This window comes from Rana temporaria, chromosome 10 (genome assembly GCF_905171775.1).
Source record: "Rana temporaria chromosome 10, aRanTem1.1, whole genome shotgun sequence".
NCBI classification, from domain to species: domain Eukaryota; kingdom Metazoa; phylum Chordata; class Amphibia; order Anura; family Ranidae; genus Rana; species Rana temporaria.
The window spans coordinates 49,572,922-49,599,211 of record NC_053498.1 but is presented as its reverse complement, the minus strand read 5'-3'; the positions used below and the strand labels follow the sequence as shown (position 1 = coordinate 49,599,211).

General features: G+C 46.6%; 1 protein-coding gene across 1 annotated transcript in view; it reads left to right on the top strand.

The window, feature by feature from the left end:
• LOC120916559 (receptor-type tyrosine-protein phosphatase H-like) overlaps positions 1–26,290 on the top strand; it is a 1,518,207-nt gene that overhangs the window by 827,854 nt on the left and 664,063 nt on the right. The window lies entirely within an intron of this gene.

Sequence of the window (26,290 nt, the reverse complement as noted above, 5' to 3'; positions counted from 1 at the left end):
GGGTCACTGGTTCGGATCCCGACCACTACACCATCTGCCTGGAGTTTGCATGTTCTCCCTGTGCATGCGTGGGTTTTCTCCGGGTACTCCGGTTTCCTCCCACACTCCAAAGACATGCTGGTAAGTAAATTGGATCTTGTCCAAATTGGCCCAGTAAATATATGTATATCTGTGTGTATGACTGTGTGTCCCAAGCGTGTCACGATCCTACGGGGATGACCGCACCAGCCAAGCAGACTCTGGCTGGAAAAAGCGCCCAGAGGCGATTCAGTTTGCATGAGTTGCGCTATACAAGTCATTCATTCATTCATTCATTCAAAGAATGAGAGCAACATAACTCTCTCATTCTCCCACTAAATTTAAGCATAGCACCTGTACGAAAGTACACAGGTGCTACACACTCCCCCCACTCTGAATGCCAGCCTGATATCTGCTAACAGTAAAGGAAAGTAGGAAAAGGAGAAAACATTTGCATAATTTTAAATTTACAAATACTAGTGTCCGTAAACACGATAGCAAGAACTATGACATTACACAACATTATCACATACACATCTTTGTGAATCCAGCCCCAGCCTCACTAAGTTACGGCGGCGTAGCGTATCTCAAATACGCTATGCCCGCACAAACTTACGGCGGGCTTTCTGAATCTAGCCCAATATATACATTTCAGCCCTGCAAGAAACATTGCAGAACACTGCCCCTAGCGGTCAGTGTGCTGGTATCACACGGCAGTTCAAATTCAGTGTAAAAGCTGTAGCAGCAAGAGGGAAATAAAGAATAAAACATTCCCTTTGCTGAGTCCTCTTTTAATGCTGTTGAGAAGTTGGCAAGGCCCCACTCTAACTGGCTGAACCCACCCCCCAAAGTTCTTCACATGAGCTGTAATGTGGATACGGAGAGGCAGGGGGGAAAAGGGAAAAACAAAAACACAAACTTGAGTGGGGGCGAGAACCCTTGTCCAGTACTTCTTCAAAAGGAATAGGCCAAATAAAACGGGCATTCAGCTTACTTATCTACTTCCCGACCCACGTATTGTAAATGTACGTCCTCTTTTTAAACATGGATATCTCAGTAACGGCAGCAGCTGCTGCCACAACTGAGATATCCATGTTTTCAGCGGGCGGCCGTGTAAACGATAACGGCGGTCTCCGTGGCGGATTCGCCGCGAGATCGTCGTTATCGGTGGCGGGAGAGGCCCCCCCCTCCCGCCGCTTTTCCGCGCCCTCCGCCGCTTACCGGAGCCGTCGGTAGCGGCGGAGGAGAGCCGATGCTGCCGCCTGGAGAGTGAGGACTTGAGTGAGGCCAAGATGGCCCCCACCCGTCCTCATAGCTCTGCTGGGCGGAAGTGACGTCAAAACGTCAGTCCCGCCCAGCCTCTTAAAGAGACAATTTTTTTTTTGTCATTTTTTTAAATGACAAATTTTCCTTTTTTTTTTTTTTTTGCATTTAAGCCTAAATATGAGATCTGAGGTCTTTTTGACCCCAGATCTCATATTTAAGAGGACCTGTCATGCTTTTTTCTATTACAAGGGATGTTTACATTCCTTGTAATAGGAATAAAAGTGATCATTTTTTTTTTTTTTATATTTTAGTGTAAAAAATAATAAAATCAATAAAATTAAATAAGAAAACAAAAATTTTTTTTTTTAAAGCGCCCCGTCCCGACGAGCTCGCGCGCATAAGCAAACGCATACGCGAGTAGCGCCGCCATATGAAAACGGTATTCAAACCACACAAGTGAGGTATCGCCGCGATCGTTAGAGCGAGAGCAATAATTATAGCCCTAGAGCTACTCTGTAGCTCAAAAAATGCAACTTATAGAATTTTTTAAACGTCGCCTATCTAGATTTTTAAGGGTAAAAGTTTGACGCCATGCCACGAGCGGGCGCAATTTTAAAGCGTGACATGTTGGGTATCATTTTACTCGGCGTAACATTATCTTTCACAATATATAAAAAAATTGGGCCAAATTTATTGTTGTCTTATTTTTTAATTCAAAAAAGTGAATTTTTTCCAAAAAAAGTGCACTTGTAAGACTGCTGCGCAAATACGGTGTGACAAAAAGTATTGCGATGACCGCCATTTTATTCTCTAGGGTGTTAGAAAAAAATATATATAATGTTTGGGGGTTTTAAGTAATTTTCTAGCAGAAAAAACTGTTTTAGTCTTGCAAACACCAAATCTGAAAAACACCTAAGGTCTTTAGATGGTTATAGAAGCGCGGGTCTGGCAAAATGACAATGTCACCATCTACCGTCATAGAGGTGACCGAAAATACCTGGTCTTCTCTTCCAGGAGACTTAAGAACAACCCGGTCACTATAGATGTGCCGGCTCCAGCTCCACTCTTGGTGACAGCGTTCAAACTGGGGGTTCAAATAAGCCAAGTTCAAGTCTGCACCCTTGATAATGCGGGGTACCTTTAGATGTGCCCAAATGGCTTTGTGGCACCATGCCTCCCGCTCTTGGTCTATTTGGTACAAGAGGGAAGACGGCACGTAGGGGTACCCATCCCCATGACTGGCAGCAACCTTCTGTATTACCAGGAGCTGCAGCCTGGCCAAATTAGGCAATGTGCGTGGGTCTCCGCGTCCCGGGAGCACTATAGCGTCCGGTTCCCTTTTTAGAGCGGGCACGGCAAGGGGCATGGGGGCGGTGAGAGAAGGAACAGGAACAGACTCACCGTCTCCCCAGGTTAGCTGCGGGACGTCCATAGACGATATTTGGGACCTACGCAATGGCTCAAATAAACTTTCCAGAGTGTCGTCATCCTCGGATAAAGAATCAAAATCGGAGGAGTTTAGCTCCTCCGCAGGTAGATAGCCGCAAGGTTGGCTGTAGGGTCTCTGGGCCAATCCGGCCAGTAGTGGCGGGCAGGTAGGCCTCGACTGCAGCTGCGGGAGGTTTGAGCCGGGCCTACTCCTACAGAGGCACGCCACACAGAGACCGCTGTAGAGGTGATGGTCTCCGATGTGGTTTCGGCCTGTGTGCTGGTCACATCTGTTGGGTCGTCACCCTGGTCTGGTTCAGTCATGGGGCTTACCTCCGGTGAGCAAGATGGCGAGGTAGCCATTCGTAGGGTGAGGGTTGACGATACCGAGATGACCTCTGGATTTTGAGCCTCCGGTTCCACAATTTCCCCCGACGGGGAGGGCTCCGGCCATATGGCCCCTTCCTCCATGGTGACGACTCCGGTCAGGTAGTTCACCCGGTACTCCCAAGGAGCTTTGGCGGGTGGCTTCACAGCAAACAAGTAGGCCCGGCATTTATGGCACCGGGAGAACGGCAGGATCCGTACCGATAGCTCCTCACAAAGAGGGCAGGACAGGACCAAAGTCTCCGATCCTCTGCTTGACAAAGAGGACAAACTGTCCCTCAGTGGACATTCGAATGCCCGTGTCAGTCACAGGCACTCCAGGCGAGGAAAGCATGCTGGAGACTCCCGGTGAAGAAGCAGGGGGTCTCAATCGCTGGGAAAGAGCACGCGGTCCCCTGGAAACAGACATCACGCACGTGGTCTCTCTTTCTCTCGCTGGTGGGCGTTGGTCTGCTGAATTGGTGCGAAGACTCTGCTATACATCTCAGGAAGGGGTGGGTGACTCCTCCAACTTGAAGAACTTGTCTGGACACATTGCAGGCGGGTGCTCTGCCGCACGTACGCCCAGGCTTTAGCTGCTTGAGGTTAACTCCCTCGTTGCCAGACAGTTCAACACACGACACTCTTTGCTCTCAATAAATCTTCTACTCACGATTTCCGTTGCCAGAGGTAACAGCCGAATCCCGGACGAGCCCCCACGTGTAGCTCTACCCCCGGAGGAGCCGCTGATTACATTTGGGATCGGCGTGTTTAAGTTACCTCTATACTGTGTCTAGGGGTGATGGTAGTGAAGAGAGCAGTAACAGAATGTCCAGGACCGTTGATTACATTACATTTTCAAATGGAGCATGAAGGCCCCCATTTGCACTAAACTGGAAGCGCTATACCAGCCTGGATCTTGCTCATCATCAAGGATAATGTCATCCTCGTTCTCCTTCCCCCATCCACGGACAACACCAGGGATCCCAGAAAGGTTTAAAGCATGCTCTTCTTGCTCCTCCTCCTCCTCCGCCCCGGGCACCATCCTCCGACTCCTCTTCAGACTCCCGTTGTTGACTTATATCAGGTGGAGTAGCTCCCCCTGGAAATTCATCCAGCATTGCGACTTCCTCATCTTCCTGCTCCTGCTCCTCGACGGTTTGATCAATGACACAACGCAATGCACGATCCAGAAAGAAGGCGTAAGGTACGATGTCACTGATGGCGCCCTGGCTGTGACTGACCAGTTTGGTGATCTCATCAAATGGCCGCAGAAGTCTGCATGAGTCACGCATTAGCAGCCACTGGCGCTGTGAAAAAAAAACAAGCTCCCCAGAACCTGTCCTGCCACAGAGTTCGTACAGGTAGTTGTTAACTGCACATTTCTGCTGGAGCAGCCTATCAAGCATATACAATGTTGAGTTCCATCGCGTCGGGAAGTCACAAATAAGACGTCTGATGGGCAGGTTGTGTCGCCGCTGAATGTCATCAAAGTGAGCCATGTGGGCCGAGATTTTCTTGGCCTGCCGCAAGATGTCCTGGAGCCCAGGGTATTTGGCAACGAATAACTGCACGACCAAGTTCAGGATGTGTGCCATGCATGGCACGTGTGTAATTTTGCCCTGTTTTAGCGCGCTCAGCAGATTGGCACTGTTGTCGCACACCAATTTCCCAACCGTCAAATTAAGGGGTGTTAGCCACTAGTGATGTCGCGAACCTAAAATTTCACGTTCGTGAACGGCGAATGCGAACTTGCGCACATGTTCGCGAATGCGCGAACCGGGCGAACCGCCATAGACTTCAATGGGCAGGCGAATTTTAAAACGCACAGGGACTCTTTACGGCCACAATAATGATGGAAAGTTGTTTCAAGGGGACTAACACCTGGACTGTGGCATGCCGGAGGGGGATCCATGGCAAAACTCCCATGGAAAATTACGTAGTTGTCGCAAAGTCTGTTTTTAATCCATAAAGGGCATAAATCACCTAACATTCATAAATTGTTTGGAATAACGTGCTCTAAAACATCAAGTATGATGTTATATCGATCAGGTAGTGTAAGGCTTAGGGTTAGGGTTAGGGTTACGGTTAGGGTTAGAGATAGGGTTAGGGTTAGGGTAACAGATAGGGTTAGAGATAGGGTTAGGGTTAGAATAACAGATAGGGTTAGGGTAGGGTTAGGGTTACAGATAGGGTTAGGGTTAGGGTAACAGATAGGGTTAGGGTTACAGATAGGGTTACAGTCTGTAACCCTATCTGTAACCCTAACCCTATCTGTAACCCTAACCCTAACTGTAACCCTAACCCTGTCTGTAATAGGGTTAGGGTTCACAGTGACAGACCAAACTCTGACAGATTAAACTCCCCATTTAACGCACCGCAAACACCTGCAAACAGTCCATTTGCACAACCGCAAACTCCCCATTTACACAAGGTTGTATACCAAGCTAGCCATGTCCCATTCCTTGTCCTCACTGACGTCAATGAACGTTTTGGAGATTGCAGGTGATGGGGGTTTTTCAAAGCCTATAGTTGTGCTGAGATAGTTCAGTGACAGTTAAGTGACCCAGAAAACAATGATTCTGCAGTGTGGGCCCATTGTTGGCCTAGTAGGCTTTAATGATCACAAAGAAAATTAATGTTTTTTCTATGCAAAATTATCCAGCCGATCGCTTTTTGTCTGATCACAATGAAGCAACGACCTTATCATCTGGGGTGTGCCAACATTGCCATTGCCAACACACTCATAGAGGTGGTTGCTTCATTGTGATACGCAAGCCCCTTCACCACAACAAGGTAACGATCACGAAGGGGAATTTGACACATGTATGTGCCTTTTTTTTGTTTTTGCAGCCACAGTGCAGCACCAGAGGCCAGAAAAATTAGGCATGTACACATGTCTGAAAAATTAGGTATTGTTGCAGGCAGAAAGTGCACTAAAACATTGAGGCTTGAACCCTAGTTGGTGGCGGATAAGTCACGCAAGTCATCTGGCATGCAGACATAAAATACAGCAGCGTGTGGACCATTTGTAGCCCAAGGCAGCTCATCTCATCAGGCCTTTAGTCAAATGTGTATGTTGAAAAATACTGCGCAGGTCTGTGAAAACTAATAATAATACTGTGATGTACATAAATAGTATAAAATAAAGTTGCTGCAGCAGCAAAAATAATGTTTGATAAAACACAAATATGTAGAAAAAAGAGTTAAGCTGCGCTGCATGTGAAATTCCTGGAGACCTGGAGATTGCAGTCAAGCGATATCATTTGGGCAGGAAAGGTTACAGAGGAGCACTGAGAACCAGCCTGGCTCGGCTTAAGGAGCCACAAGCGCATATGATCTCAAACATAGAGATCCATGGAAGTCGGTAAGGAGATTTGATATCAAAGGTGGAGGTGCTTTTTCTCCTAACACTACTTCCTGGATTGTGATTGCTTTTTCAACACTCTTTTGGTGTACCTGCAACATCTATGGGACATTTATTGGATATTCATCTGTGGATGTTTTGATTATATGGACTTTTGATTCACTTATTTATTTATTTTGTTTGCACTTTCTATTTCATGTATTGCACTTAACGGTATTGTGTAAGGACTAACCTTGGCTTCATTGCATGGTTGGTTAAACATATTACTATATAGCAATTTAATATTTTAGGAATTTCACATGCAGCGCAGCTTAACTCTTTTTTCTTAAGTCAAATGTATCGCCCACTGTCAGTCCCTTCGGGATCCATGCCTCATTCATCTTAATAAAGGTGAGGTAATCTAGAATTTTTTGACCTAGGCGACTTCTCTTCTCAGTGACAATACCTCCTGCTGCACTGAAGGTCCTTTCTGAAAGGACACTTGAAGCGGGGCAGGCCAGAAGTTCTATGGCAAATTGAGATAGCTCAGGCCAGAGGTCAAGCCTGCACACCCAATAGTCAAGGGGTTCATCGCTCCTCAGAGTGTCGATATCTGCAGTTAAGGCGAGGTAGTCTGCTACCTGTCGGTTTAGTCGTTCTCTGAGGGTTGACCCCGAAGGGCTGTGGCGACGCGTAGGGCTGAAAAAGCTCTGCATGTCCTCCATCAACAACACGTCTGTAAAGCGTCCTGTCCTTGCCGGCGTGGTCATGGTAGGAGGAGGAATACTTTCACCTCTTCCACTGTTAGATTCCCATTGTGCTGTGACATCACCCTTGTATGCTGTGTAAAGCATACTTTTTAATTTATTTTGGAACTGCTGCATCCTTTCCGACTTCCGGTAATTTGGTAACATTTCAGGCACTTTCTGCTTATACCGGGGGTCTAGTAGCATGGCCACCCAGTACAGGTCGTTCTCCTTCAGCCTTTTTATACGAGGGTCCCTCAACAGGCACAACAGCATGAAAGACACTGTAACGTACCTGGTGTGTAGAGTCTGATGCAGGGTAGCCTCTCTTACGACTCTGGTTCACGAGCCACTGAATGTGGGAACAGCGGACTCGGAGCACAGAGGGGTAGGAGTGCCGAGGTGATGATGGGTAGTTGCAGAAGGACGAATACCTCTGGTGAGTAGATGCTGAACACAGAAGCGGAGGATGGGTCAGCGACCCGCACGGGATCTGCGACTACAGCGGCACAAGCAGGGAACAGTTCAGATATAGCAGAGTCAGACAAGCCGGGTCATAACAGGTGAGCGTGCAGGAAGATGGCTGAAGAATAGTCGGTAAAACAAGCAGGTGGATCTGGCAACAGTGAAGTCAAGCAAGCAGATGGTCAAACGGAGCCGGGTCTGGATTGGAGAGGTTCGGTTAGTCAGGCAAGCCGGGTTCAGGTTTCAAACAGGTATTCAAGCAGGATAAACAGGTAACAGGTCTCAGGTATGATCTGGTCAATACTGCAGATCAGGCAGCGAAGACACTGTGCTGCTGAGGTGTTTAAATAGGGCAGCCTGCTGTTAATTACTGAAATCAGTCTGCACCATTAACCCTTAAGTGGCAGATCCATGACATTGCCCCCCCCCCCAAGGGGCAGCCTCCGGATGCCCAGTCGGGCTTCTTTGTCAGGATGAGCAAGGAAAAAAGCACGTAACAACCTCTTGGCATGTATATTACCTTCTGGCTCCCAAGAATTATCCTCTGGGCCGTACCCCTTCCATTTGACTAGGAACTGATTCTGGCCCTGTCGATTCCGACAGTCCAATATGGCTTCTACCACGTATTCTTCCCATCCGTCCACATGAATGGGTTCTGGAGGTTTAGACCCTCTGTTGGGAAAAGGATCGGCAACTGCAGGCTTGAGCAAAGAGACGTGAAACACAGGATGTATCTTTAGGGTGTCAGGCAAAAACAGTTCGTAAGAGGCTACATTAATTTTTCTTTTGACTGGAAAAGGACCCAAAAACGTATGTGCTAGCTTTTTAGACGGACAAGGTAATCTGAGGTTATTTGAAGATAGCCATACCTGATCGTCCGGTTTTAGATCCAAGTCACCCCTTCTCTTCTTATCGAAAACATTTTTGCTGTCCGCCTGAGCCTTGGTAATTGCGTCATGCAAAAGTTGATTGTTGCGTCTGAGAAAGTCCATAGTACTTTGTACGGCTGGAACTGGTGACTCTGAAAAGAAATCTGGCAAAAATGTTAAATTGAACCCATAATTAGCAAAGAAAGGAGATTGCCCAGTAGCTGAATGATTGGCATTGTTGTATGCAAATTCTGCCAAAGGTAGCAGGGAGACCCAATCGTCTTGGGAGAAGGTTGTGAAACATCTAATATATTGCTCTAATGTTTGATTCGTCCTTTCCGTTTGTCCATTGGACTGAGGATGATAGGCAGAGGACAAGGACAGTTGAATTTGTAGTGTTTCGCAGAGAGCTCTCCAGAATCGGGAAGTAAACTGAACCCCTCTGTCAGAGACGATATTAGAAGGTACTCCATGCAATCTGATAATCTCCTTGATAAACACGCGGGCCGTCTCCGCTGCAGAAGGCGTGTTTTTCAGGGGCAAGAAATGGGCCATTTTGGTGAAACGATCCACAACAACAAAGATCGCCGTACATCCCTCGGAACGAGGAAGTTCAACAATGAAATCCATTGCGATCATTTCCCATGGTCGGTTGGGTACTGGTAACGGTTTTAGTAAACCCCAAGCTTGTTTTCGGGGTGTTTTATTTCGGTTGCATATAGGAGAAGAATTGATGTATGACCTACAGAAGTCCTCCAGATTGGGCCACCAGAATGTGCGTCGTATTAATTCAAGAGTTTTATTAACTCCAAAGTGGCCTGCTAATGGATGATCATGACAAAGTTTCAAGACCTCGACTCTGATATCTTCTGGTACAAAAACCTGACTTCCTCTCCAAAATAGTCCGTCTCTAGAGGTTAGTGAGATATTAGAGGGTTTAGAGGAATCAGAAGAGGCCCTTCTGATCATAGAGAGTAGGTCGGTATGTAACAGTAGGAAGTTGTTGTCCGGTAAAATGGTATCAGGAGTGGATGCATCCTTCGGATTGTCGTGCATTCGGGATAATGCATCCGGTTTCACGTTTTTAGATCCTGGCCGGTAAGTAATGTGAAAACAAAAACGAGAAAAGAAAAGAGCCCAACGAGTTTGTCGAGGTTTAAGGCGTCTGGCAGTTTTTAAGTATTCCAAATTTTTGTGATCCGTATAGATCAGAACAGGGTGAGCAGCGCCTTCTAGCAAATATCTCCATTCCTCTAAGGCGGTCTTAATGGCTAGTAATTCCCGATCTCCCACGTCGTAGTTCTTTTCTGTGGGGGAAAGCTTTCGAGAAAAGAATCCTATTGGATGTATTAGATCTTTATCTCCTAAACGTTGGGAGAGGACGGCCCCAACGGCAACTTCAGAGGCATCTACTTCGAGGAGGAAGGGTAACGCTGGATTGGGGTGTCTGAGAATTGGAGCTGAAGTAAAAAGTCTTTTTAGAGTGTCGAAGGCCTTCTGGGCTTCAGGGTTCCAACGGAAGCGAAGGTTCTGTTTTGTGAGTTGTGTGATGGGGGCGACAATAGCAGAAAAACCTTTAATAAATTTTCTATAAAAATTCGCGAATCCTATGAAGCGTTGTACCCCTTTCTTATCTAGAGGTGTTGGCCATTCTAAGATTGCAGATACCTTCTTTTGATCCATCTCAATTCCTGTTGGAGAAATTACCAAGCCTAAAAATTTAATGGTTTGCTGCTCGAACTCGCATTTTTCTGCTTTCGCATACAAACTGTGCTGGCGAAGACGATCCAAAACTTTACAGACATGTCCTCTGTGTTCTTCTAAGGAACGAGAGAAAATTAATATGTCATCTAAATAAACAATAACGAAAATGTCCAAGAAATCTCTGAACACGTCATTAACAAAATGTTGGAACGTAGCAGGCGCATTGCATAACCCGAAGGGCATGACCAAGTACTCGTAGTGGCCATAACGGGTACGAAATGCTGTCTTCCACTCATGTCCGTCTTTGATACGTATAAGGTTATACGCTCCCCTCAGGTCTAATTTCGTGAAAATGGCGGCAAACCTTAGCTTTTGGAAGAGTTCCGGTATTAGGGGTAAGGGGTAACGGTTTTTCACTGTAACATTGTTGAGTTCCCGGTAGTCAATGCAGGGACAGAGAGATTGATTTTTCTTTGTAACAAAAAATATTCCGGCACCTGCTGGTGAAGTGGACGGGCGGATAAATCCCTTTTCCAGATTTTCATCCAGGTAGATCTTTAATGCGTCCTGTTCTTTTTCGGAGAGTGGAAAAATTCGTCCGAAGGGAATCTCAGCCCCGGGAAGGAGGTCGATCGGACAATCATATGGCCGATGAGGTGGAAGGGAGTCAGCTCCCTTCTTGCTGAAGACATCCAGGAATTGGTGGTAGGGTTTAGGGATGGATTGTAGCAGACTTGGATCGGTATTCAAACAAAGTAGGGCAGAAGATGGATCAGGGCGTCCAGGTAGACAGTGTACTTGACAGTAGGGGGATGAAAACAAGATTTCTTTGGATATCCAATCGATCTGAGGATTATGTGCTTTAAGCCAAGGTATTCCCAGGATCACCGGGAACAAAGGAGATGAGATAACGTCCAAAATCAAAAGTTCCTTATGATTGGAGGCAGTGATGGCAGGTAAAGGAAAGGTTTCCTGGGTGACTTGCCCGGATTTGATATGTGAGCCATCAGCCAAAAAAACTGAAAGTGTAAAGTTCTTTAAGCGGACAGGGATGTTGTGCATATCGGCAAATGAGGAGTCAATAAAGCAGCTGCACGCACCTGAATCAACGATGGCTTTGACCGACACCGTCTTTCCTGGAAGCTGTAACAAAAGGGAGATATCGAGAAGGTTGGTATTGGTAGAGATAGCAGAAATGTTACCAGGAACTGATGATCGGGACTTACGTAGATTAACAGGGCAATTGTGAACGTAGTGGCCGGCCTCACCGCAATACAGGCATAAGTTCAGCTGGCGGCGGCGAATGCGTTCTTCTGGCGGTAAGGTAGGTCGCATCACGCCTAACTGCATGGGTTCAGGAGTGTCCAAGGAAGAGCCAGTAGAGTTAGAAGAAGTTGGTGGCTGATAACGAGAAGGAGGCAAAGAAGCTCGGGTAGTGACCCAGACTGGGCGACTTGGCTGAGAAGATCGTTCTGTTCGGCGCTCCCTTAATCGTCGGTCGATCTGCACAGCTTTATCGATCAGGTCATCCAGGGTGTCAGGTACCCCAATACGGGCCAATTCGTCTTTTAAAGCCTCGGACAAACCTAAACGAAATTGATGGCGCAAGGCTGCGCTATTCCACTGAGTGTCCGCACTCCAGCGGCGGAAATCTGTAACATAGTCCTCTACGGACCTTCGCCCCTGTTGGAGAGCGAGTAGAGCCGCTTCAGCTGTGGCGGTTCTCTGAGGGTCGTTATAAAGTTGCGCCATGGCCTGGAAAAACAACGGAAAAGTCTTGGTTTGGACACTGTTCTCTTCCAGTAATCGATGTGCCCAATTCAAAGGTTCCCCTTGAAGCAAAGAAACAACAAATCCTACTTTGGTAGCTTCCAAAGAAAATGTGCAAGGTTGCAAGGCGAAATACAACTGACAGGAGTTGCGAAAGTCCCGGAATTTGGTTCGATCTCCAGAAAATCGTTCGGGCATGGGAACCCTGGGTTCGGGCGGTAACATCACTACTGACAGACCAGAAGCGGATGAAGATGCAGATGGTCTAGCAGCAGATGCTGAAGTTGCGTCCCCAGATGCTGTTAAGTTCTGAACTTGTCCCTCCAACCTTAGATAGCCATCTTGCAGATTTTTCACGGCTTGGGTAAGGGAAGCTAGATGTTTACACACCTCTTCCATGGCCGGAACTACACCTGCAGACTCTGTCATGGCTGCCTGATACTGTAACGTACCTGGTGTGTAGAGTCTGATGCAGGGTAGCCTCTCTTACGACTCTGGTTCACGAGCCACTGAATGTGGGAACAGCGGACTCGGAGCACAGAGGGGTAGGAGTGCCGAGGTGATGATGGGTAGTTGCAGAAGGACGAATACCACTGGTGAGTAGATGCTGAACACAGAAGCGGAGGATGGGTCAGCGACCTGCACGGGATCTGCGACTACAGCGGCACAAGCAGGAAACAGTTCAGATATAGCAGAGTCAGACAAGCCGGGTCATAACAGGTGAGCGTGCAGGAAGATGGCTGAAGAATAGTCGGTAAAACAAGCAGGTGGATCTGGCAACAGTGAAGTCAAGCAAGCGGATGGTCAAACGGAGCCGGGTCTGGATTGGAGAGGTTCGGGTAGTCAGGCAAGCCGGGTTCAGGTTTCAAACAGGTATTCAAGCAGGATAAACAGGTAACAGGTCTCAGGTATGATCTGGTCAATACTGCAGATCAGGCAGCGAAGACACTGTGCTGCTGAGGTGTTTAAATAGGGCAGCCTGCTGTTAATTACTGAAATCAGTCTGCACCATTAACCCTTAAGTGGCAGATCCATGACAGACCCCATTTGCACAAGGTTGGATGCCGAGCTACTCATGTCCCGTTCCTCGTCCTCACTGATCTCACTGAAGGTCTGTTCTTCCTCCCAGCCACGTACAACACCACGGGTACCAGACAACGAGCACCCTGGGATGCCTGCTGTGGTTGGTCTTCCTCCTCCTCAAAGCCACATTCCTCCTCTGACTCCTCTTCCTCACACTCCTCTTCCAGCGTTTCTGCAGGTCCAGCAAGCGATGCTGATAAGGCTATTTCTGGTGGTGGTGATGGTGACCACACCTCTTTCTCTTCCTCTTCACGCTCATCTATGGCCTGATCCAGCACTCTTTGCAGGGCACGTTCCAGGAAGAAAACAAATGGGATGATGTCGCTGATGCTGCCTTCAGTGCGACTGACTAGGTTTGTCACCTCCTTAAAAGGACGCATGAGCCTACAGGCATTGCGCATGAGCGTCCAGTAACGTGGCAAAAAAATTCCCAGCTGCACAGAGGCTGTCCTAGCACCCCGGTCATACAAATACTCGTTGACGGCTTTTTCTTGTTGGAGCATTAGGAGTGTTGAATTCCAACGTGTCGGGTTGTCGCAAATCAGTCGCCTCACTGGCATGTTGTTTCGCCGCTGGATATCTGAAAAGTGCGCCATGGCCGTGTAGGAACGCCTGAAATGGCCACACACCTTCCTGGCCTGCTTGAGGACGTCCTGTTAGTCTGGGTACTTATGCACAAAGCGTTGTACAATAAGATTCATCACATGTGCCATGCACGGGACATGTGTCAACTTGCCCAAATTCAATGCTGCCAACAAATTGCTACCGTTGTCACACATCACTTTGCCGATGTCTAGTTGGTGGGGAGTCAGCCACTGATCCACCTGTGTGTTTTTTTTTTTTTTTTTTTTTTTTTTTTTTTTTTTTTTTTTCTTTTTTTTTTTTGTTTTTTTGCCACTTCAGACTTCACCACAGCGAGAGACTTGTTCATGATTTTATTCATAATTCCGTCTCTACATCAGGTTTAGCATCATTTGTGGTACATTTCTTTTGCCAATTTTTATACTTGTTATTTTTATTTTATTTATTTGTTTATTTTTATATTTTCATCTTTTTTTTTTTTTTTTTTTTTTTTTTTTTTTTTTTCTTTTTTCACCGTTTCGAACTCACTCTTTTATAGTGAGTACGGAATTTTTAAAAGGTTTTATCTGCGTGACAAAGAAATACCCAGCACCCCATCTCCCCCCTCCCCAACTAAATCCCCCCTCCCCCCCCCTCCCTTGACCATCCCACGACTCCACTGTAAGAATTCCTTCCCTTAATTGAAAAATGCGTTCCTATTCCTCTCTCAGATTTTCTGCGAACCTCCAGGACTTTTTAAATTCCATCCAGGGTACCCATATATCCTTTTCCCCTACCTCGTGTTTATAGCTCCCGTATTTTAATTTCTCTCTCCTATAAGTGTCCTCTACGGAGTCGATCCACTCCCACATTTGCGGACTTTTCGCGTCTCTCCATTTAAGGGGAATCAATCGTTTCGCTGCGTTCAATAAATGAGGGATCAGTGAAGCCTTGTACTCCTTCTCTGGAATCTCCCCCCCATGAAAGAGAACTACCCATGGGTTATCTTCCACTTCTTTTTTTGTTATTACCTTTATCAGGGCCAAGATTTTTTTCCAATAAGCTTTAATTTTCAGGCAGTCCCACCATAGGTGTGCCATTGTTCCCCTTGACTCACAACCTCTCCAACATTTCTCTGACTCTCCCCCTCTGAATTTTGCCATTTTATCTGGGGTGGCGTACCACCTCGTCAAACATTTGAAGTTCATCTCGGCAGTTCTTACATCTACTGCCGAGGTGTGAGTCATTTTCAGGATTCTTCCTATGGTCGTTTTCCCCCTTGGGACCCCTAAGTCCGTTTCCCAATTTTGGATGTATTTTAGCGTGTCCAACTCTTCCGTTTTCTGCAAGTAATTATAGATTTTAGATATATTTCCTTTTGAGCTTTCGATGCTACACAATTGTTCCAATAAGGTGTAATCCTCTTGTGACCTCAAAGGGTGTGGTAGGCGCTTGACGAATGACACTAACTGCAAGTATCTCCACTCGTCGAGCGCCCTAATTCCAATCCTATATTTAATATCGTGAAGTGTCCTAATTTTGCCATCTAGTGTTATATCTTTTAACTGTGTTCTATTTGTGATCCAATTTCCCCCTACTTCTTTTGTCCCTGGAATAAAATATTCGTTTTCTTTTAAATCAATATAGGGTGAGTTGAATTCTGTTTTTAATTGTTTGTGAAGTCTATCCCAGATCCTCCATGCATTATGAGTAATTGTGTGTGTTGAAGTGTGTAAGGATCTGTGTTGTGGTGGATTCCAAATTAATCTCCCTAACTGTGCCCTTGCTAATGTGCATTCAATATTTATCCATCTTTTGTCCTGGGATTCTTTAGCCCATTCTATAACCCGTGAGAGAACCGAAGCATTATAATACAATCTGATGTCGGGTACAGCTAAGCCTCCCTTTTTCTTGGCCCGTTTTAGAATTTGAGCAGACACCCTGTGTTTTTTATTATTCCAAATATAGTTCATTATGAGGGAGTTAATTATTTTAATGAATGACAGTGGTAGGTATATTGGGACCATTTGAAACTTGTATAGGATTTTTGGGATGAGAACCATTTTTACTACATTTATCCTCCCGAACCACGAAATAGGTCTATTGAATATGTTTTTAATTTCCCTTTTTATTTCGTTGAGCAGGGGGATAAAATTTATTCTATATATTTTCTTGATGGTATTTGCCAGTTTTATTCCCAAGTATTTTATTTCTTTTTGCCATTTAAAATTATATTTCTTCCGCAGATATTGTTCTTCTTCTTTAAGAATATTGATATTTAAAATCTCCGTCTTTTCTGTATTCATTTTGAAGTTTGACACCTCACCATATTGTTTTAAAGTAGCTATTAACTTCGGGAGAGTGACTCTTGGGCTACTTATATAAAATAAAATGTCGTCTGCGAAGGCGGATAATTTGTGCTCATCTTCTCCAACCTCTATTCCATATATTTCTGGATTTTGTCGGACCATTGCCAGCAGGGGTTCCAATGATAAAACAAAAAGAAGAGGGGACAGGGGACAGCCCTGCCTGGTTCCATTTCTCATCTCGAAGGGTGCGGATAAAGATCCATTGATCTTGATCCTAGCGCAAGGGTGGAAATAGAGCGTTTTGATCCATTTGATCATCCTTGGGCCAATTCCTATACATTCTAGTGTTTGTATCAGGAACCCCCAGTCTACCCTGTCAAACGCTTTCTCAGCGTCTACTGACAGGAATAGACCGGGGGTCCCTCTATCTTTGATCTGCTCCATGAGAAGAAGTGCCCTGACCCCATTGTCCTTTCCCTCCCTCCCAGGTATGAAACCAACCTGGTCTGGGTGGACAATGGCAGTCATCACCCCCTTCATTCGTTCGGCCAAAATTTTTGCATACAGTTTGGTATCTGCATTCAGGAGTGAGATGGGTCGAAACCCTGAACAATTCGTATTGTCCTTTCCCTCTTTTTTAATGACAGTGATCGTAGCTGTTAATGCCTCTCTGCTCATCTCATAGTCTCGCCCCAACCCATTGAAATATTGACATAGTCTAGGGACTAAGATAGTACTAAACCTTTGTATGTAGGCCGACGTGAAGCCGTCTGGTCCCGGGCTTTTCCCATTGGGAGTATTTTTTAAGACCTCACTTATCTCCTGTTCAGTAATACGTTCCTCCATTCTTTCTATCTCAAGCTCTTCTATCTTCGGTAGATTAGTTTGCCGTAATACTGCCCTGATCTTATCCTGTTTTTCGGCAGGGTCCCTAGTCTTCTGTTGGACATTGTATAGTTTTTCGTAATAGCTTCTGAAAGATTCTGCTATTTTATTTGTCGCGTATACTAAGTCCCCTTCCCCATTCCTGATTTTTTCTATAAAATTCCTGGTTTTCTTTTTTCTTATCATTCTAGCCAAGTTTTTGCTAGGTTTATTTCCCCAGACATATCTTTCACTCTCTATCCTGTCTATGAAATTCTTGGTTTCTTGCCCGGCAAGGGCTTTATATTCATCCCTTGTTAAGGTTAACTTACGAAGTGTTTCCCTCTTTTGGCCCTGTAATTTATGTTCCTGTTCCAGCCTATATATTTCCTCTTTTAGTGTTTTTAATTTATTCATTCTTATTTTATTTTTCTTTGCCCCTTCTGCAATAAATATCCCTCTTATATACGCTTTGTGGGCGTCCCACAGGGTTGCTCCTGTGATTCCCTCCTTGTCATTCTCCCGAAAATACCATTCCAATTCTTTCTGTACTCTCTCGACCACAACCTCGTCTCTCAACAGACTTTCATCCAATCTCCATTCAGGTGGAATGCATTTTTGTGTGGATGTGCTTATTTTCATGGTTATAGGGGCGTGGTCTGATAGCGTTATGATCTCACAACTTGCTTCGACCACCCTCTCCAAAAGTCTATGGTCTACGAGGACGTAGTCGATCCTCGAGTACGTCCCATGCACAGGGGAAAAAAACGTATAATCTCGTGTCTTGGGGTTAAGGATTCGCCAGACATCCACCATTTGGTTTTGTATCATTTGTTTTTTCAGTAGCTTAAGGTGCTCACCGTTATTCCCCTGAGCATGGGACGTACTATCGAGGCTCGGGCACATACAGAGGTTAAAGTCCCCCATCAACACCACATGTCCCTCTTCAAATGATTTTAATTTTCTGAGGATTTTACTAATATATTTAGCCGAATTCACATTGGGTGCATACACATTTGCCAGAGTGTAGTCCTCCTCTCCTAGTTTTATTTTCAAGAACAAGAATCTCCCCTCCGGATCATTCAATCTGTCCACCAGTGTGTATCTAACTCCTCTTGCAAATCCTATGGCAACCCCCCGAGATCTCGATGAGACTGTATCTCCATAATACCAGACGGGATATTCAGATGAAAACAGCTTTATATTGGACTCTAAGGTAATGTGGGTCTCTTGTAGGTAGGCAATGTCTACTTTATACTGCGTAAGTTCAGCAAGAATTTTATGTCTCTTAATATGGGAGTTTAATCCTTTTACATTATATGATAAGAACTTAATATCTGTCATTTATCTCTCTTTTTTTTTTTTTTTTTTTTTTTTTGAGTTTGAAAAGAACTCTTGTGGAGTCGTTCAGATGGTCCCCCTCCCATTACCCTCCCTTCCCCCACCTCCCTTTTCCCCCCCTCCCAATTCCCCATCCCCCCCCCTCCCTGGCCTACTATTGGCCTGGGAGCCACTGGTAGAAGACTCGTCATCTTCATCCTCGGCTCCTCTTTCGTGGTGGTGCTCAAATGCACTCCATTGACTCCTCCTCCCTTTCCCTCCCCCCCCCCAAACAGCCCCCTGATATTCTAGGCTAACCCAAGCCCCACTAGCCCTCCCACTCCGGTAAATCTGGAACTGTCAAGTCCATTTTTGAGCAGAAATCTTTGAGTTCCTCCGGGAACCTAAGTCGTGCAGTTTTACCCCCCTTTATGCCTATAAGGCACGCCGGAAAACCCCAATGATATTTTATGTTTTGTGCCCGCATCAGCTCTAAGAGGGGTTTCAGATGTCTTCTCCTTTCTAGCGTTTCTTTCGACAAATCCGAAAATATCTGTAGTTCAATCTCTCTATATTTCAGGGGGGGTTTCCCCCTAAGCCGTCCCCAAATTTCTGCTCTATCGATATAGTTCCTGAAACGTACTACTACGTCCCTAGGACCGGATCTTTCTGTCTGTTGGGGGTTCCCCACTCTGTGAACTCTATCGATCTTGAGGGGTTTGGATTCTACTGATCTCTCCAGTAGGGGATTAAAAATTGTATTCATTATGTCTCTGAGATCTTCATCCCTGTCTTCTACCACCGATCTGATTCTGAGGTTCTGTCGCCTGTTGCGATTCTCCTGGTCCTCGATCCTATATGCAGTCAGTCGCTGATTTTCGGTCAGGGCCTTTACTTGCTTTTTCAGGGAGTTTATTTCCTGGTCCTGTTCCTCTATTCTCCTTTCCGTCTCGACCACTCTTTCGCGCAGCCCTCCGAGGTCTATTCTTACCTTGTTAATTTCTGTCTTTATGATATTTTCCATGACATTTTCCATCCTCTGCAACATTGCGTTCATCTCTGCCTTTGTAGGGGGATGTGTATCTTGGGCTAGCTCCTCTGCATTAGTTTGCTCTTGTTCGCTTTCTAGTGTCGTTTCACTTCTAGAGCTCTCCGCACTATCTACCCCTTTTTTTTTATCGCTCTTCTTCTTTTCAGTCTTTTTTGCGAGTCCTGGACTTTTAAGGGTCCCTTCTTGAGTCATATATTGCTGTATGGAGCTATTCCCCGAATTATTCTTAGTTGGTTTAGTAGTACCACCTCTCGTCGCTCTATTCATTTTGTTGGATGGTCTGATTCTCTTCCCCAGTTTGGAAACAACAAGGGAGAGGCCAGTAAAGAGGCGCTAATAAAAGGGGGACCCCAGGGCGGGGATGTCACCACTGCCAATCTGACCCTTTTCCCATTCAGGTTTTATCTATACCAATCAATGGCTATTATGGTCAGGCCTGCCGTGTCTTCCCGCTTATCCTCTTATGCTGGGTATACCAGCGGTGTAGTTTAGGGGTGTTTTCCTCCTTGCTCTGGGTTGTCTGCCCCTCCAAGTGGTTTACTGCTATAAACCAGCCGCCTTAGAATCCTACTCCAGATGTATCCTACCAGGATGTGTAATTATAACCGTTAGACCGTTATTACTTCGGGGACAGTGTATAACATGTTCTCCCGTATATCCCAGCCCAGAGTCTCTACGTTGGGATATGCTCCACAAATGTCCTAAGAGATTTTATACTGTGACTGCACCCTGTAAGAGGGTTTTGCACTCCTTAATCAGTTAAGGCTTAATATCGGTTTATCTCTCTCCCTCTTTGGTCACTGCATTGCATCATAGTCAGGTCTTACTTATCAGAGCTCCCGAGATCAAGGCAATTGTTGCATTATTTCACGGCCCCTACTCCTTATCAATACTCCCCAAAATCAAAGGAAACCACTGCATCCCATCCCAGTCAAGCTTACTTTTTTTTTTTTTTTTTTTTTTTTCCAATGTTCCCAAAGTCAAGGCAAATATTACATTGTATCACAGTCCAAAATTTAATTATTCGTTCTCCCAAAATCAGGGCCGGTACTGTATATATTGAAGGGGGGACAAAACGACAAAAAAAGAAAAAAAAGATAAAAAACAGGGGAGCTCTTAATACTTCATTTCTCCGTCCCCCGGTCTTGGGCGCTTTCTTAAGAGCTGGATTTATGCCAGCTTTATACCCGCATCTCACAGTCACCTGTAGATTTTTAACCAGTGGTATTCAAAGAGATTAAATGTTTGTGACCATCTTTTTTAACATATGAATTCCTCCTCCTCAGGCCGCTCAAACTTCGGTACCAACTTCACAGGTTCTGCCCAGAATCTCTGCCCAGCGTCCGTCCCTGGGCTACCTGTCCAGGGGGACTACCTTATTAAAGTCCTCTTGCGCATAGGTCAATTACAGTTCCCTTTTTTTGGATATTCAAACGGTGGAATTTATGCCATTTGTGTAACTAGCTTCAGTACTTATCACAGCAGATCCTTCATTACAGCAAAACTATTAATATCCTGACCATTAACCACATATCTCTGTCAGTCCCACCAGAGGTTTTTTTTTTTTTTTTTCAAAATTAGGGTTTGACAGATTACAGCTCCTTTACACCAGACCAGTCAGGTTTATGCAGGGGTGGGGGGGGCGGGGTCCCCGGGGGTAGGGGGGGGATCGGGACGGCACCCGACCCTACTCGGCTCTACTGAGCGTCTCACCCAACCTCAGGACAACCTCAGGACCCACGCATTCGTGCATCAGCTGTGCCCTGGGCCGAGCTTGCCTCTTCACTTGCGTCCCGAGTGCGTCCTGGATCTCGGCTAAGGGTCGAGTTGTGCGGGGCCAGGTCTTCGGCTCCGGTCTTCAGGATGTCAGCCTCTCACGCTGTCATCCTCCGGTCAGCTGCTGGTGTCTTCGGATCCCCGCCGCTCGCTACCTCGAGCCATGGAGCGCTCCGGCACCTCCCACCCACACACACGTCACGTCCGCATCACGTGCGACTCCACCCCTCGATCCACCTGTGTGTTAAGGGCGGACAGGAGTGCTGGTCTGGTGTGACTCTGCTTTCAGGCAAGTCAACCCCAAGACGGCGTGACACTGTCGTATCCGCGATGTGGAATAGCCCCTGGAGAGCTGGGGGGGTGCAGCTGATGTGGAGCAAGACGCAGCAGCAGAAGAGGACTCAGCCGAGGAGATTATCGAAGAGGATGGAGTAGGAGGACTAGAGGAGGTGGCAGCAGACCTGCCTGCAAGCCGTGGCGGTGTTACCAACTCCTCTGCAGAGCCACGCATTACATGCTCGTCAGCCGTCAGCAGGTTTACCCAATGCGCAGTGTAGGTGATATACCTGCCCTGACCGTGCTTTGCAGACCAGGTATCAGTGGTCAGATGGACCCTTTCCCCAACACTGTGTGCCAGGGATGCCATGACTTCCTTTTGCACAATAGAGTACAGGTTGGGGATTGCCTTTTGTGAAAAGAAATTTCGGCCGGGTACCTTCCACTGCGGTGTCCCAATAGCTACAAATTTTTTGAAGGCTTCAGACTCCACCAGCTTGTATGGTAAAAGCTGGCGGGCTAAGAGATACGACAAGCCAGCTGTCAGACGCTGGGCAAGGGGGTGACTCTGTGACATTGGCTTCTTACGCTCAAACATGTCCTTGACAGACACCTGACTGTGGGGAGATGAGCAGGAACTGCTCAAGGTGAGAGACACAGTGGTGGATGGTTGAGAGGGGGCAAGGAGGACAGCAGTGGTTGGTGTGACTGAAGATGCTGCACCAGGAGGAGGATGGTGGCTTTGAGCTTGTGTGCTGCTTGTACTCGTCATCATGTGTTGATCCCATAGGCGTTTGTGATGTGCGATCATGTGCCTTCGCAAAGCAGTTGTACCTAGGTGGGTGTTGGATTTCCCACGACTCCGTTTCTTTTGGCACAGGTTGCAAATAGCATCACTGTTATCAGAGGCAGACACACAAAAAAAATGCCACACTGCTGAGCTTTGCAATGCCGGCATTCTGGTGGTGGCAACAGCATGCGTTGATTGGCGTGTTGTCTGGCTGACCCCGGGTGCCGATACATGCTGTCTGACTGTGCCACTAGCTCCTTGCGATGACCTCCCCCTGCTTCCAACTCGTCTCCTTCTCCTCTCTGTCTCCCCATCTGAACTTTCCCCCTCTTCTTCTTCTCTTCTAGCGGGCACCCACGTGACATCCCTGGACACATCTTCATCATCAACCGCTTCACTTGTATCTGACAACACAGCAAAGGAAGCAGCAGCGGGTACATCATCATCACACCATACGTAATGTGTGTAATGCTGCCTGACTGAGTCATATCCCTTTTATCTACAACCTCTGGCAATAATGGTTGCGCATCACTCATTTCTTCCAACTGATGTGTAAATAACTCCTCTGACAGATCAATTGAAGCAGCTGTGATGCTAGTGTTGGTGGTGGCGGCATGTGGGCGAGTGGTAACTTGAGAGGTGCCCGAAGCTGAGCTGGAGGAGGATGGTGTGTCAAGGTTATGAGCGGAAGCTGTAGAAGATTGGGTGTCCTGTGTTAGCCAGTCAACTATGTCCTCAGAACTTTTGGAGTTCAGGGTACGTGGCCTCTGAACACTGGGCATTATTGTAGGGCCAAAGGGAATCACAGCACCACGACCACGACAGCCCCTGCGGGGTGGCCTGCCTCTGCCAGTCATTTTTTCTTATTTGTTTAGTTGTACTATGCGTGCAAGCTACTGTGACACCAGATATGAGTGGCACTGTGCACTGGCAGAAGTTGGCAGAGTAGAAGCTGTAGGCCTGACACACGCCTGCAGACAATTAACTGCTATTCTATTGCAGTCAAAATTGTGTTTTTTCTTTTTAAATTTAATATACTATGCCACCAGATATATGAGTGGTGGCACTGGGCAAGTGGGCACAGTTTACACTATGAGCCTGACACACGCTGGCAACTGACTACTATTCTATTGCAGTAAATTTTTTGGGGGTTTTTAAATGTTATGTACTGTGCCACCAAGATAGATGAGTGGTGGGTGGCACTGGGCACAGTGTACGCTGTACCCCTGACACACGCTGGCAGCCAGGCAACTAACTACAATTATATTGCAGTAATATTTTTTGTTTTTTAAATGTTATGTACTGTGCCACCAAGGTAGATGAGTGGTGGGTGGCACTGGGCACAGTGTACGCTGTACCCTGGCAGACAGGCAACTGACTACAATTATATTGCAGTAATATTTTTTGTTTTTTAAATGTTATGTACTATGCCACCAAGATAGATGAGTGGTGGGTGGCACTGGGCACAGTGTACGCTGTACCCTGACACAATACAATTTTTTTTTTAAATGTTATCGACTGTGCCACCAAGATAGATGGGTGGTGGGTACCACTGGGCACAGTGTACACTGTATCCTGACACACGCTGGCAGACATGCAACTGACTACAATTATATTGTAGTAATAATTTTTTAGTTTTTTTTATGTTATCTACTGTGCCACTAAGATAGATGGGTGGTGGGTGGCACTGGGCACAGTGTACGCTGTACCCTGACACACGCTGGCACCCAGGCAACTGACTACAATTATATTGCAGTAATATTTTTTTTTTAAATGTTATCTACTGTGCCACCAAGATAGATGAGTGGTGGGTGGCACTGGGCAAAGTGTACGCTGTACCCTGACACACGCTGGCAGCCAGGCAACTGACTACAATTATATTGCAGTAATATTTTTTTTTTTTTAAATGTTATCTACTGTGCCACCAAGATAGATGAGTGGTGGGCGGCACTGGGCACAGTGTACGCTGTACCCTGACACACGCTGGCAGCCAGGCAACTGACTACAATTATATTGCAGTAATAATTTTTTTTTTTTAAATGTTATCTACTGTGCCACCAAGATAGATGAGTGGTGGGTGACACTGGGCACAGTGTACGCTGTGATCCTGACACGCGCACACTGCCTTCCTAGCAGGCAACTGCAATTAGATTACAGAGAAAAAAAAAGCAGACTGATATACCAGCCCTAAAAAGGGCTTTTTGGGGTTACTAGCCCTAAAAAGGGCTTTTTGGGGTGCTGTCCTTACAGCAGAGATCAGATGAGTCTTTCAGGACTGGAGTGGACACTGAAAACACTAGTCTAGCTATGCTTTTCCTATCAATTCAGCAGCAGCAACACTATCCCTCCTCTCACTAAGAATGCAGGTTCCGAATGAATCTAAAATGGTTGCTGCCCTAGAAGTGGGAGGGTAAGGGAGGGAGGGTATGCTGCTGATTGGCTGGAATGTGTCTGCTGACTGTGAGATAGAGGGTCAAAGTTTGCTCAATGATAATTAATAGGAGGCGGATCGAACAGCGCATATGTTCGCGCGCATTGGCGAACGCGCAAAAATCGCTGCAAATTATTCGCCGGCAAACAGTTCTGTAAATCTCTATTAGCCACTGATCTACCTGTGAATGCAAAGCTGAAAGGAGTCCAGGACCAGTGTGGCTCTAGTCTTCCAGGCACAACAGACGCAGCACAGCATGGCAATGTCTCACCTGGCATGTCGAATAGGTTCTGGGGTTCTTGGGCAGCACAGCGGAAGAGACGGTAGCATCGGAAAATGAGGAGTCAGCCAAGGAGGAGAGGGAGGATGGAGTAGGAGGAGGAGGATAAGAAGAGGCAAACCTGCGTGTAATCCGTGGCGGTAAAACCAAATCTACATGGGTGCCACGGGTTACATGCTTGACGGCCATCAGAAGGTTCACCCAATTGGCAGTGAAAGTTATATACCTTCCCTGCCCATGTTTGCTAGACTACGTGTCTGTGGTCAGATTGTACATGTACATCTTGGCACTGACACTGTGTGCCAGAGATACATTCACTTGCCACTGAACATGGCCATATATAGCTCTGGGATGCCCTTCTGTGAAAAAAAATTCCTTCCTGGGACCTTCCATTGTGGTGTTCCAATGGCCACACATTTTTGAAAGGCCTCCGAGTCCACCAGTTTATATGGCAGTAGTTGGCAGGCTATCAGTTCCGACAAGCCAGCGGTCAACCGTTGGGCAAGAGGGTTATCAGGCTTCATCATTTTTTTACGATCGAACATTTGGGCCACAGAAGCCTGCCTTTTTGCAGAAAAACGTGAGGACGGCATGATGGAAGGTGGAGTGGAGGACAATTGTTAGCATAGAGGAGAAGGAGAAGAGGCTGGACGGTGAGAGCCTGGAGTGTGGCTTTGTGGGTTCTGATGGCATTGCTGCTACTGGGCTCGGTGATGGGAGGCCAGGTGCCTTCTTAAGGCGGTCATCCCTAGGTGAATGTTGGGATTACCACGACTTGTGCGTTGACTGCAAAGGCTGCAGATGGCAACACTATTGTCTGCAGCGGACACATTAAAAAAAAGCCCACACTGCGGAGCCATGGGCCGGCGTCCTGGGAGCGCCAGATGTGACCGTACATGGTTGATGGCTCGCTCCTGATACATTAGGAGTCTGGTTTGTCCCTCCTGTGCAATGTACGTTCGGCCTGCTTCTCCTTCCTATCTGCTGATCCATCTCTCCCTCTGAACTCCCCTCCTCTTCCTCTCTTGTGGGCACCCACATGATGTCTGTAGACACGTCATCATCGACGTCACCTTCCCCATTACTAACAATAGAGATCTCGGAGTAGGCAGCAACAGCGGCACCAACCTCCTTGGGATGATCTGAGTACTGTCATCAGACTGCTGAGTGCCGGCTGTTGCTACCTCCTTTTCCTGATCCAATGCCAAGAATGGTTGCGCATCCGAAATGTCTTCTGATGGATCGGAAAATAATTCCTGTGACTCAAGCGGAGGGTATATGGTGGTGGTGGTGTTGGTGGCGAGCCACTCAACCAAGTTTGGTGCGTCCTTTGACGTAATCGAACGAACATTGTGCCACTTCCCACTTTGGCTCCGGCCTGGTGCTCCTGCCCTACCCCTACCACCCCTGCGGAAGGGCCTGCCTCTTCCTCCACCTATCGTCATTTTTTAAATAACCCTGTTACAGCAAAAGTCTCTAGAGAAGCGCAGTATATGTGAAAAAAGGTATATAACACCCCGCTTTTGTCACTGTGTGTAGCAGAGGTAACACAGCGAAAAAGGCAAAAATCC